Source organism: Physeter macrocephalus, chromosome 11 (assembly GCF_002837175.3).
Source record: "Physeter macrocephalus isolate SW-GA chromosome 11, ASM283717v5, whole genome shotgun sequence".
Taxonomy (NCBI): domain Eukaryota; kingdom Metazoa; phylum Chordata; class Mammalia; order Artiodactyla; family Physeteridae; genus Physeter; species Physeter macrocephalus.
This window is the reverse complement of record NC_041224.1, coordinates 51,537,296-51,546,355: the sequence shown is the minus strand read 5'-3', so window position 1 is coordinate 51,546,355 and position 9,060 is coordinate 51,537,296.

The following is a 9,060-nucleotide window of genomic DNA, read 5'->3' as shown; positions in this document are numbered from 1 at the left end:
TTTTTTTTTTTTTTTTTTTTGCGGTATGCGGGCCTCTCACTGTTGTGGCCTCTCCCGTTGCGGAGCACAGGCTCCGGCCGCGCAGGATCAGTGGCCATGGCTCATGGGCCCAGCCGCTCCGCGGCAGGTGGGATCCTCCTGGACCAGGGCACGAACCCGTGTCCCCTGCATGTCGGCAGGCGGACTCTCAACCACTGCGCCACCAGGGAAGCCCTATGTTTTGGTTTTTTGTCTGCGAGGCATGTGGGATTCCAGTTCCCAGACCAGGGATCGAACCCACACCTCCTGCCCTGGAGGGTGAAGTCCTAACCCCTGGACCACCAGGAAAGTCCCTAAGAAGACTAATTTTTTAAAGCAGTTTTAGGTTCACAGCAAAACTGAGAGGAAGGTACAGAGATTTCCCATATAGTCCCTTGCGGCACAAAGCAGAGACAGGCAGGAGATGTGCCCACCACTCTCCTCTTCTTTCACCTCTCCACTGAGGACGTAGCTCAGGGAGTCAGGGGAGGTGGCAGCAAGCTGTATGTGTTCAGTAGGTAGCAGCAGGAAATGTGAATTTAGAGAGTATGGGAGGCCTGGATTACAAGAAGCTACAATGCAGAAATCTTAAGGATACAACTTGGTAGTGAGAGGAACCCCAAGAGCGTGAAGGATCCTGATTACTCAGTGGGGGCAGGTCAGACAGCCCTCTGTTGTCTTGGGGTCAACTTAGCGTGATACCTCCAAGGATGCAGCCTGGCCCGCTCTTGCATTGCAGCATTTTAGTTAACAGGAAACAGCAACAGCAGCTTTACAAACACTTGTGGCCGGGCCCCTCAGCCCAAGCAGCTGCTTCCCTGCCCTCTAGCTTGTTATACATGGAGGAAGGCTCCCCCTTCACACAATGTCCTTTGGGTGTCTGTGGCTCTGCGCCCCTGATCCTCCCATTCCCCTCCTCTTTGTTCCTGTTGCTAACCCTTTTTAGAGGACACCGCTTCTGGGACTTCCCTGGCGGTCCAGTGGTTAAGACTCCGTGCTCCCAATGCAGGGGCCATGGGTTCGATCCCTGGTTGCGGAACTAAGATCCCACATGCTGCGCGGTACGGCCTAAATAAATAAATAAGTAAAAACAGAGGACACTGCTTTTAGGTCCCCTTCCTTTGTATGCCACTGCTATATCCCAACCCACACTTACCCATGCTTGGCTTTGGCTCATGAGACCCCAGACCTACTTGGGAGTACAAACCCTTCAAGCACCTGAAGTCCTACTTTGAGTATTTCCCCACATTAGTTAGTTTATTGACTCAAAAACATTCAGGGCACCTACTCTGTGACTAGTACCAAAGGCTGAGGATATACAGACGGCAAAGACATATTTCCCTGACCTCATGTCTTACAGTTGCTTACCACCTAGTAGGTCACAGTCAAAGATTGGGGAAATCTTTCCTGTACCAGGGCTAGTGTATCTCCTCACCTCTGTGGAAGCTCCAAAACTCATTCTGACATGAGCGGAGCTCTCTGCCACTACTCGCCCACCCCCTCCCCGAGTCTAGCTGGAATCTGTTCTCAGATGTTAACTCCAGAAAACCCCTCCTCTCTCCCTAGATGGGCCCCAGACATGGCCACCTTTTTTTCTGCTAGGGTGTCACACTTCCATCCAACAGAATGACACAGTTCTAGCCCTGCAAAGTCCCCTGTTCAGTCTCTATTTTGTTCTCAGCAGTGATCCCTCACCATATCTGTGAAAAATAATGTACTTTGCAATGTCCTTAGGAAATATATAAAGAAGGGTCAGGGTCCTTCATCTTCTCTCCATGGAGAACTTTTCCCAGGATACAGTTCAGAATGGGATGTACACATCAGAAAGAGAATATCCCCATCCCTGCCCCAAATCACATCTGACATCAGATTCCCGGAACCAGGCAAGGTGCCTGCTCTCAGACCTGGGGATATTAGGCAGAAGGGGGTTCCTCTCATCTTGGTCATCAGGACTCCATCAGAGGAAACTGAAAGGAGAATTGACCAGAGCCACTTACGAAACAATAAAGAGAAAGAATGATGAATGCTCTGTTAATAAAGTGACCTTAGGTTTCTGGCAAAATGTCAACAGCCTTAATTTTTACTTATTTTTTGGGGATTTTTGCCTCACTCTGTATTCCAATCTCCTGACCTTGTATAAGTACAAAACCCTAGTTTTGCTTTTGCTCCTGTTAGGAGTTTTGCTGACTGTAGGTTTGGAATCTCTTCAATTATGAAAAAGCATTTACACTCAAATGATTCTTGGAACACTGTGGGATGAACATCCAGGAGGGGAAAACAGATGACAAAATACAGCCATGGTTCACAGGAAGGACGGGGGGTTCCGATACTTGGAGGAGAATGCTGGAATTCTGAGCTTCTGTGAACAATCACATTATCCTATTCTAATCAATTATCTATTTATTTATTCAGCAAACATACTTTGAACACCTCCTATGGGCCGCTTATAGCAGATAAAAACTTCCACTTGCCCAGAGGTAGGAAAGTGTTTAAGGAAAAATGCTGTATTTTACTATCCATATTATAAAAAATTGGAAAAAATATGCAGAGGTTGATTGATTTTTATATTGCTTATTAGTGTTTACTGTAAGCCAAGTGCTATTCTAAACGCTTTTCCCATATTAACTCACTTAATCATTATAATGGCTCGTTATATACTTTCTATTATTATCCCCATTTTATAGAAGAGACAACTGAGGCAACTAAGAGATTAAGAAAATTTCCCAAGGTCACAGAACTAGAGAGTGATGGGTATGGTATTTAAATCCACTCAATTCTGTTCCAGGGTACATTTGTTTAACTACTAAGCATACCTCCTCCACCACATCAGTGAAGCTTCTACTGCAATGATAGTCCTCTCTGGGGCTTCATCAGGCAGATCAATGGCAGGAGTAGGAGGGAAGTGCTGGGAATGTAACTCAGAATCCAGGAGCTACACACAGGTCACAGCTGCCGAAAGGGAGTGTTGACGGCTGCATCCCCTGACCTGTAATTGTTTCTAAAATGCCAGAATTTAGCTATGGTTTCATGATGGGTTAATTCCTCATTAAAACACTGTCGGGTGTGTGTGTGTGTGTGTGTGTGTGTGTGTATTTGGAGGGGGAGGACATCACAAGGCTGAAAAAAGCATGTATCCCACCGTTTCTTAAACTTTAATGTGCATGAATCACCTGGGGCAGGGCCTGAGAACCTGCATTTCCATCCAGTTCCGGGTTGGGGTGGGATGTCTACACTAGAGCTACCACCTTCAGAAGCAAGGAAACAGGACCAATGCTTTCAAACCTTAAAGAAAAACACACTAGGACACTTTCTTCCAACAAAATCTTATGTGAAGTTTCAATAAGCAAAACAAATAAAGTGGAGCCACCTTGGTTACAGTGAAGGGACAGCCAAGAGCCCGGCCCCGAATGCTTTTTCTCCCCTCCAAACTCCTGGAACCTTAAAGAAACACGAGGTAGCTCTGAAGAAGCCCAGTGATCTGGACCCTGTCCTGTCTAACAGGGCTTCACTGTGATACTAGTCACATGCGGCTACCAAGTACTTGAAATGTGGCCAGGGTGGCTGAGGAATGGAATTATTAATTTAATATAAATTAACCTAATTGAACTTAAAAGCTTTAGCAGTATAAAATATTTTTCTGTTAAATACAACTTTGTTTTGGTAGGACATTTCATGTAATCATATAAGATCTTACTGTGGTCTACACCTAAACACTTCACCCATCTAGTGTGTGTCAAGCTTGAGTGATTTCTTTTTCTTTACATCTGATGTAACTTGTGTTCATTTGAATGTTTTCTGCAGACAACATGAATTATAGTGATATAGTGATTGCATTTATTAAAATGTTTACATTGCATTTGTTTTCATTGTAATATAATTAAATTATTTTTCTAGTTAAAAATTAAGTGTGGACAAACATTTAAGTTTTTTTTAATGCATTGTCTTTTTTAAAAAATTTATTTATTTTTGTCTGTGTCGGGTCTTTGTTGCTGAGCATGGTCTTTGTTGCAGCGAGTGGGAGCTACTCTTTGCTGTGGTGCGCAGGCTTCTCATTGCAGTGGCTTCTTTTGGTGCGGAGCATGGGCTCTAGGCACGTGGGCTTCAGTAGTTGTGGCACGCGGGCTTCAGTAGTTGTGGCACGCAGGCTTCAGTAGTTGTGGCTTGTGGGCTCTAGAGCGCAGGCTCAATAGTTGTGGCACACGGGCTCAGTTGCTCCACAGCATGTGGGATCTTCCCGGACTAGGGCTCGAACCCGTATCCCCTACATTGGCAGGTGGATTCTTAACCACTGCACCACCAGGGAAGTCCAACATTTAAATTTAAAGCAAAGGCATACTACTGCTTTAGAATTGATTGGAGAATCAATAGTACTAGCAGAAGCTAGTACTATGACTGGATCAGAAACATTTAGATTTTTATTTTTCTCAAAGGACTTCCACATTTACAAAGAAATGTTAATTTATGCCCTAAAAAGTTGAACTCAAGGCATGGATAGTTTTGAATCTTTTCTATCTAACAGAGAATATCAGCTAGACATGAAAAAAATCGCTTTTATCATGATATACTGTGATCTAGCTATATCAGTTTAAAAATTCAGATTTAATGGAATTTTGAAATGAGACTGATGTTTCCCTTATTGCTTCATTTCACTGTGTGACACATACTGAAAATATTTGGGCTGGGTTTTCTGAAAGAGATACAATGAAAAGTGTAATGGATGGAATTGTTAAGATTGTTCATTATAGATGTGCAAATGCTATGAATCATCCCCAGTATCTAGAACTGTTGAAAGAAATAGAAGACAATGGATTTAATGAATTTAATGTTCTTTGCTAATACTCATTGTTTGAGTGGTGGAAGAGTTTTACAAAGATTTACTGTACTGGTAGGTCTGATTTTTTTCTTGAAACAAAAGGAATATTTGCCAAATGGTCAATAATCAAAAACAAAACGTCAGTGTGATTTATGTTTTCTCACCGATATTACATTGCACATAGACATGCTAAATTTGAAGTTTCAAGTAAAGGAGAAGTTTATTTGTGACCTAACCTAGTTTATTTGTTAGGTCACAAATAAACTAGGTACAAGAATTTATGTTGAAATCAAAATTTTTCATAATCCAAATCAACTATATCGATTTTATATATATTTTTCAAATATGAATCCATTGCAGAAGATTTTAATTGTAATTGACAGTGTTATGTAAATTGGCTGGAAAAACTTGGACACTTTGTTGATATTGTTAATTTCAAAGTTTCTTTTCAGTTTATGTAATAATATACTTTTGAATTTGTGTCAGTAAGACTGAGATGACCCAAGAGTTAGTGAATTTAGCTAACTGGAACAAAAATTGTTTTGAAACTGATATGCTTTTGCTCCAAAGTCAAACCACTTTTCCTAAAAAAAGATGAACTAATTTGGTCAATGTGATTGCAAATATTAGAAGAAAATTATTTTTAACATTCAACTAACTTATTGGGAAACCATTAAGTTTGTTTGGAACACCTTTGTTATGTGACTCTACTTTTAATCGTAAATTTTATGAAATCTAAATACAGACATAGTACTTCTGATGAAAATTTAGTGTTCAAATTGAGATGTGCTATAAATGTAAAATACACACTGGATTTTGAAGACAGTATGAAAGAAGAATGCAAAGTATCTTATTAATTAGTTTCTTATGTTTATTACATGTTGAAGTAATATTTTGGATATATTGTGTTAAATAAAATATCAAGAGTAATTTCTCTCACTTCTTTTTACCTTTTAAATGTGGGCACTGAACAACTTAAAATTATGTGTGTGGCTCTCCTTATCCATTTTTCTTTTTTATTCCTAGGATATTTGTGTGTAAAACTTCTCCATGAAAGTAGGGATCATCTTTGTCCTATTTTTTTCTCCACTGCTGAATCCTTGGTATTAGACCTGTGCTTACCACACAGAAGCTACTCAGTAAATGTTTGCTAAATGAGTGAAAGATTTTGGGTATATAAATTTTTTTTGCTGTCATAGGTATTTTTGTCATAAACATTTTGCATAAGTTGATGTGTGTGTGCATATGTATTTTATTTATTCCCTTAGAATAAATTCCAAGATCATTGTGTAAAAGGGCGTGGACCATTTTATAACTTGCTAAACACTGCCAAGTTAATCTCAGAAAAGATTGAACCAATTTACAATGCCATCAACATAGTAAATTGGTTCGGGTTATCGGTCTCCCAATGCCAAGTTTTAAAGGAATGTAGAATGATTAGCAATGTGGCATTGGGCAAGTTACTTAGCTCTCTGAAACTCAATTTCTTTAAACTGTAAAATGGAGATAATAATATAAGATTGAAAAGTGAATGAGCAAATGCCTGGGCAGATACTTAGACAATATTTGCCTCTTGTGAAGTTGGCATTAAATGTGTGATTCCAGTATAAAAAATTGGAGTATCATAGTTCTTTCTTAAAGTAGTAATGCGTTTCTGCTGGGGGTGTAAACTGCCAGGTAAGGTGGGAGATGGCTCCTTCAGGGACCAGGCAGAAGATATCAGAGTCACATGATAGGTAAATGCTGGAGCTGCTAGAGTCTGTTGTTTGCGAGAAGGAAATAAACTCATACTCTTGTACACTTGATTCTCTAGCTGCTTTATTTTAAATCATGGTGAGGGATTCCCTGGTGGCGCAGTGGTTGAGAATCTGCCTGCCACCTGGTGGTGCAGTGGTTGAGAACCTGCCTGCCAATGCAAGGGACACAGGTTTGAGCCCTGGTCTGGGAAGATCCCACATGGCACGGAGCAACTAAGCCCGTGCGCCACAACTACTGAGCCTGCGCTCTAGAGCCCGCGAGCAAAAACTACTGAAGCCTGCGCCCCTAGAGCCCGAGCTCCGCAACAAGAGAAGCCACCGCAATGAGAAGCCCGTGCGCTGGAACAGAGAGTAGCCCCCGCTCACCGCCACGAGAGAAAGCTCGCATGCAGCAACAAAGACCCAACGCAGCCACAAATAAATAAATAAATAATAAAATAAAATCATGGTGAGAGCTGACATCTCATATATGCCTAAGAACTCAGTCCCAGGATTTCGAAATGAATATTTTCTATTACCTAGCAAACAAAAAGTCCTGAATAAAAATCACCTTGGGTGATGATTTGACAGATTCTGAAATGGTGTAGGGGTGAGTGGGGATCTATAATGGGTTTAGAGGAACACTAAGAGAAACAGCTTGTCAGCTGCCCCATATCCAGATATTATTTCTCAGACTCAGGAGCGCCTGGACCTCCCCTGCCCAATAGAGTAGCCACTGGCTTCATGTGCCTGTTGAGCACTTGATGTGTGACTTGTCTAAATAATTAGTGTGAAAAAATGTAAAATATCTCATCAATGGTGTTTGAATATGATTACATTGATATAATATTTTGGATGTCTTGGGTTAATTAAAGCATATCATTAAGATTAAGTTAACCTGTTTCTTTTTCCTTTTCCAATGAGGCTACTAGAAAATTGACAAGTACCTATGTGGCTTATGTATGTTTCTGTTGAACAATGTAGGTTCAGACCCCTACATCTTCCTACAGCACTCCTAGCAACCTTCTAGAACCACTTACTTTCAAACAGGCATGGACAGCTCTGATTAGCTCTAAGCTTGGAATTCACAGCCTGGGAATGAAGCAGCAAGCGTTTGCCCTAGACAAGAATCTGTGAAGCAGGCTGGAAACCGCTAAGATAAAAGGCCAGAAACTCAGACCAAAACCTCACCTCAGTTAACACCAGTAAAATTCCAGAATTTCCCTGTCCATTTTTATTAAAATGGACCATTCGTGAGCCCAGAAGTCTGACACTGATAGCTGAGGAAAAAAAAAAGGTTTTTTTGGTTTTTCAAGTCCAGAAACACAAAGATATAGTAAACTAAAAGGGTAGTTCTTCTATAAAGAAATAAAATGAACTGATTTAGATTAGAAATCATGTTGGTGTGGATTATCTAGGAAGCAGAGGCCAAGATGAGCTAGAATATGCAGGAGATTTATTGAGAGAAATGTCTGTGAAGGAGAAAGGGGAGGTGGCAGGAAATGGCAGGGAAAGCCTTCAGACCGTAACGCAAGTCTGACACCTGTGAAAGGAGAGAGGGAATTGGGTAGAAAAAGCCTCAGACAGCAGTGCATTTCGGCCAGGCCAACAGGAGCCCCAGAGCTCCGAGGTTGCCTGTTGGTGGCAGCTTGTGTCAAGCAGGATGGGCCAGCACTGTACCCCTACTGCAGTGCTCAGCCATTGCCTGGGAGCAGCCTAGGGGACACCAATGGGAAGGTGGGTCCATAGGGCACTAACTGGGGCTCTCAGGCAACTCTTCTCCCCTTGGCAGGTCCACCTGAAGGAGAGCTGAGTGGTACACTGATCTTCGACATCGCATACTGTGCTAATTAGAAGTTAAAATTACAACTCAGGTGTTCTTATAACTTTATACCACATGTTTCAGTAAAGTCCTGACAACTTCCTTTGGAAACAGTGCGCTTCTGCATACTGATGTCCTGGGTCAGGACCAGAGTCAGGACACCAGATTCTATTGGTCTTGGCTCTGCACATTCAAGATACTTCATTTCTTGCAGCCTCAGTTTCCCCATCTGTAACATTGTTGTGAATTATAATATCTACCTTGTGGGGTTGTTTTGCTAATTAAAAAGGATACCACGTGAGGGAGCTTTTCACAAAGGTAAGATTGTTTGATCACTTCATTCATATAACGTTGGTCCCACCTACTGGAAATCAGGTTATGAAGGCTAAAGACTTCTAAAAGCAAGTAATGTCATGTTGAATTTTTTCAGCTATTGGCAATATTTGCCTTGAAGATGACTGTCATCTATGAAAAGTCAGTTGAAACATTCTAACTGATCCCAGTAGCACACCCATCAGGAATTTCTTATAATTCTTTCATCTTAGAACACTTTCCCCAGATATTCCCAAGGAGAGATTATTCCTCCACTCCGGTCTCTGATCGAATGTCATCTCCCAGGCCTTCCCTTACCCCCTTACCCAAAATGGCAGTTCCGTCACCATTTGTCCTTT